Source organism: Chenopodium album, chromosome 13 (genome assembly GCF_948465745.1).
Source record: "Chenopodium album chromosome 13, dcCheAlbu1.1, whole genome shotgun sequence".
NCBI lineage: Eukaryota > Viridiplantae > Streptophyta > Magnoliopsida > Caryophyllales > Amaranthaceae > Chenopodium > Chenopodium album.
Window position 1 is genome coordinate 25,618,613 of NC_137846.1, and position 5,783 is coordinate 25,624,395.

The following is a 5,783-nucleotide window of genomic DNA, read 5'->3' on the forward strand; positions in this document are numbered from 1 at the left end:
TCCCCTGCTCCTAGCCACCTCTCGCAATCCCATCACCAGCCACAACAACAACAACGATAACAGCAACATCAACAACAACTTCCATCAGCCAACACCAACATCGCAACTCCCCTATTTCTACCACAACCACCACCAATTAAACCCCGCAACTCACGCAGCACAAACCTCAACCTCCCCTGCTGCTCCCTGCTTTCCACTCACAAATCGCACACAACCGCAACACACACCAACAGCAACTGCAGAAACAACACACCACCAGACCACCTCCAATCACACCGACAACACACAAATTGCAGCAAGGAGCTACCCAGCTACTCGCGGCCGCGCAGCCCTGTCAGAAGGCTCACGCAATTAGTGTTTACAAAACAGATTGGAGGCAGTAGCAATTACGCGACCTCTGTGCGATGTCTGCGCGGGCGCACAAATGAGGGTCAATCACGAGCTTTTCACGTGATTTTTAATGAAAATTGGACGGACACGATCTTGGATGCTTGATGAAGATGATGATGATAAGCGGTGATGATTGATTATTTTGATGCATGGTGATGGTGATGAATGGAAATCAGGGAGCCACGAAGAGAAGGAAATGGGGTCTGATGGTTCGTGATTTTTGGGGGAATTTGTGGGTTTATTTTTTCTTTTTCTTTTATTTTTATTTCTTTTACTTTTCCTTTTCTTATTTTCTTTTCTCTTTTATTTTCTTTTTATTTCCTTTCCTTTCTTTATTTATTTTCTTCTTTTATTTTTCTATTTTTCCTAGTTTTATTAGATGAGTATAAATTCCCATTTTTGGGGTAATTAAAGGGGGATCCATTATTCTAATTTGTTAGTTAGTTTTAGGAGAGCTTCTCTCTCTAGGTTTAGCTTAGGATTAGAGTAGTTTAGAGAGAGAAAGTGAGGGTTTCACCATTGTTGAGCTTGGATTTTGAAGAAGAAGATTGATCATCTTGTTTGTAGACTTTGATCTTCAATCAATGAGAATCTCTAACTCTCTCTCTATTTTTATTTGCTTTCTTTTGATTATCGTTTTTGTTGTTGGTATTGCTTGTTAATCATGTTGATTCTTGATTATTTGTTGATTAATCTTGTTGTTATCATGATTAGTGAGTAATTTCCCCATTAAGGGGATGGTTGTGGTGTAGTTGGATCTTGAGCATGTTCTAGGTTTAGAGTTGATTTATTTGTGATTAAAGTCTTTATATGCTTGATATTCTTTAATCCTCTTTCAAGTGCACATTGTTGGTTGATTAAAGGTGAATCTTTGCTAACAAGGAACGGAAGTTCACTTAGTTAAGGTTCATTAGTATCGATTGTTATTTAATAGTACCTCCTAGTATATGGTTCTAATGTGGAAACATAGAGGCTATGTTAGGAGAAGCCAATTGACCCCGGAAGGCGGCTAGATTGGATCCTTTATTTCGATATTTGAGCATGTTTAGTTCATAATTAATTCAACTTCTATGCTTTTGTTTATGTTCAAGTGAATGCTATACCTAAACCATTTCCCTTAATGTTTTATTTCTTGTTTTAGCATTTTTAGACTTTAGTTTATTTATCTCCTATTCCGGACTAGCTTAATTGTCGATAACATTTGGTGGTGTTTATCCGTTCTCTGTGGTTCGACCCCTATGCTTGCCTTATACTCGTATTTGGTTTGTTTAGGTTGTATAAATTGTATTTGATCAAGGGATAGATAATTGACGACGCGTTTATTCCCTTGTCAAATTGAGACAATTGACGACGCGTTTATTCCCTTGTCAAATTGGCCCCGTTGCCGGGGAACGGCTTCCATTACCATTGTGTTATCTTATTGAGACTGGTCCATTGTGTATATTTATTTTTCTATTTGTTGGTTTTTATTTGTGTTGCTTTATTTGAAAAAAAATGGCTTGTATTTCTATTCCTCAATTTGATAATGAGCCGTTTTGGGTGTATTTTAATAGACTTGAGGATTTCTTGGATGGTGTTAAGGGTTTTACCAAGAGTGATTATTGTGAAATCATTAATTTGGGATTAAATGAGCATTTTAGAGGAGTGGTTGATAATATGTTAAATGGTGATCTTGAAACTATGTCTTCGGATGAAGCTTGGGATTTCTATTCATGTTTAGCTAGGGATAATTATGATTGGGAGAGGGCCAATCATGAGACTTATGTTCGGGATTCTCATGCTTTTAATGTTGATGCTAATTGTCATGATTTGTCTAATATGAATTCCCATGATGTGCTTGATGCTCCCCATAGTGACCATGTAATGCATGATTCCAACTCCCCTCCCTCTATAGCTCAATGTAATGAGGTACATTCTAATGATGATGAATTGCATGTTCTTTCTCATATTGCATCCGATTTTTGCATGAATTCTAAAGGTGTGTCCCATAGTTCCCTAGATGATTCCAATGAGCAAGCTTTTGACTCGTCTATCCATGATGATTTGGACTCATTTGAGATTATGGGCCAAATATTTCTTGCATTTCAAACGAAAGCCCATAACCTTTTGAGTGAGTTCATTGATAATGCTTCATTAGAAAGAGATGAGTTTGAGAGGAATTTGCCCCCATTCACTCTTGGATTTGATATGGTAGGCCTTGAGAAATGTATGGGTTGTTCAAGATGATGAAGAGGAGGTTGAGGTTGAATCATTTGGAGTTTTTGAGCTTGAGGGAGATGTAGATCGTGAGACTTCTTCATTTGAGGATTTCATGATTGATTTCCATGCCCTCATTAGTGATGTGAGACCTTGTGGTGAGGGAGTAGCTACCCCTTTTCCCCTTTCTCATACACCTTTCTCCCAAAGGTTTAACCATATCCCCTACTATCCTATGTTCCTCCCTTCTTTTCTCAAAGAACCGCTTAGGAATCCTCTTCCTATCCATGCTTCCGAAGCCCCTAACTCTTTTGTTGTTGATGAGGAAAAGAGTTATAATGCCAACCAAAAAGATTTTTATGAGGATAGTTTGCCTCCCTATCTTTCTTTTTCTTCTTATTTTATTGATTTTTCTTTTGATTCTTTTACTTTTTCTTTTCCCCCTTCTCTCAAACATAAAGTCTCCTTGTACTTTATGTTTGCTTGTCATATGAGCATCGCGTATGCTCTATTTCTCGATATGTTTGCCGGTGCATATGACAAGCTTTTGCGTTCTTTGTCGGGTTATTTACTAGATTGGTCATGCTTGGACGTTAAGCAAGCCTTTGCGGGAAGTAACCCGTGTTTTATTGCTTTCATTTTCTTTTCTTTTTAGATTAGATTTTCTCTCATGGACGTGTTTGTGTTCCTTGCTAGGTACACAACTTGATATACTCTTGCGCATTGGTGATGATTAAGAATCAAGGAAATGTGCCTCAACTTACCTATCATGTGGAATTCAAGCCGTATTTGTAGAGATTGTGGCTCACATGAGGTTATTTCGGGTTTTCTGTGTGATTTTGCATTTATCCCATATCCGGTAATATCCTTCTTTTCCCTCCCTCTCCTACTTATTGTGACTTGAAGATCATGTGTTGGTAATGTTGGATTAATTTTTCCTTGTTTTCCCCTCCTTGGTTTCATCATTTATGATTTGAGAGCTTGGTTTCATTCAAGCTTGGGGGAGGGTATTCTATCATGTTTGTTGGGATGTTGATTCATTTATGTCATGCACTTGAGTATATGCATTTCCATGTTTTTCATGCTTTTGGAAAATCCAAAAAGATTTTTGTTTATTTCAAGGCAAGTTTAGCAAAATGTGTTTTGTTTGTACTTATTTTGGACATTATATCTTTTGGATTTGTTTACTCTTGAATGCCTTTCTTCCTAAGTGGTTAATGTGTGCACGGTTTGAGAGTGTCATTGGTTGACTCTAGGATATTACATGCTAAGGTAGCCGGGTTAAGAACTTTTAGGGCGCCATGAAGCCTTAGTTCACGGGTATGTGGTAAGATGGTGTTGCTCTCTATAGTGGATTTTGCACCCTTAGTTGGTATTTGCTTAGTTATAATCCCGTGTGAGGTAACATTGTTCTAGCCTTCATCACTTTGTTGTGTGGCGCATTTGGATCCTTAGCTATGCATGTCTTGATCCTTGTTTTGACTTATAGCTCCCAAGATCGTGACCGAAGCACTCTAGGGGAGGGAAAGGGCACTTCTTTCTCATTTTTCTTTATCTTCTTATTATTTTGTTACAAATTTGATATTCTATTTTGCATAAACCTACTTGCTAACCAATTTGAGCCTTATGTTTCCCGCTCTTGTTTAAACCGCATTTCAAACCTAGTGGCCTATGTTAACCAACCTTTATAGTTAGTGAAGCATTGGCATGTGAGGTTTAAGTTTGGAGTTGTTGATTATAAACAAGAAGCACTTTGAGATTTGGTTAGAGTTGAGCTCGTAAAGAAATATGCAAATTTATGAAAATCAAGTGAAGCTTCAAGAAAAAGCCGTCCAAAATTAAAAAAGGCAAGGACAATGAATAAAGTTAAAAATAAATTTGAATAAAAAAAAACAAAAAAAAAACAAAAACAACAAAAATATTTTAGATGGATTCATTTTCTTCCTTAGTTTAAGCATTGAGGACAATGCTTTGTTTAAGCTTGGGGGGAATATTGTGTGTTTGTTTTGAATAAACTTGGGGAATGGCATTATTGGTATTTTTGTTTGATATTTAGTGGATTCTTAAGTTATTTTTGAGTGTCGGCCGCACTTTTTGCTTCACTTAGGAAATATCACCAAATTTAAAATTTTTACCCCGCCTTAACCCTTAGCCTTACGTTACAACCAATAAAAAGACCCTTAGACTCTAGTGGGTTAGGTCAAAAGAACGGTGGAGGGAGATAGACTTAAAACCTATGGAAAGAGTATGCATAGTTGAGACGTCGGGATTACCTTCTCAAATTTCTCATTTCTTTATATTTTTCCGGTTCCTTCGTGGAATCTTGAGAAGCTAGCTTAAGGGTTGATTTGAAGCTAGTGGAGAGAACGTGGCCCGGTTGGTTGGGGCTAGGGTGGATTGAGTCCTAAGTAGTTCTCTATGCTTAGCATGTGTTATGTTTTAATCAACCATTGACATCTTGGAACGTGCATACATTTGTCCATTTAGAAAGGTTTGCATTCATTAGTACTTGTCCTCATCTCTTGTCCATATATGAGCTTGTGTTTTTCTTTTTCTCTTCGTGTTTCTTTTCCTTTTCCTTTTGTTGCCTTGCCTTGGCTTTTCTCAAGAGTTGTGGGGTAAGCTCTTAGGAAACCCTCACGAGACCTCACTCGTCCTCATAGGCGACTTTGGGGTTTTAAGGGCTTGTTGTAGCTAAAAACAACCGTGATTCCTACGACAGTGAGTTAGTGTACATTCTTTCTCCTTGTTTCTATTTTGTTTCTTTTGCTTTCAATAATTCCATCTTGTTCTCTTTTGCCTTAGCTTTGCTCGAGGACGAGCAAAGGTTTAGCTTGGGGTAATTTGATTCCCCAAGTTTATTCAAAACAAACACAGATCCATCGAGACAGGTCTCGAAGGATGATTGGACTGAGTCAAGAGACTTATATTGATAAGATTCTTGATAGGTTCGAGATGGCAAAATCCAAGAGAAGATTTCTCCCCATGTCTCATGGCATTACGATCAGTAAATCTCAATGTCCGGTTATGCCAGACGAGATGAGACGTATGGCGATTATACCTTATGCTTCGGCAGTAGGGTCGATAATGTATGCCATGATTTGTACAAGGCCGGATATTTCATATGCTTTAAGCATGTGTAGCAGATTTCAGGAAAATCCAGGTGAAGTACACTAGACAGCTGCCAAGAACATCCT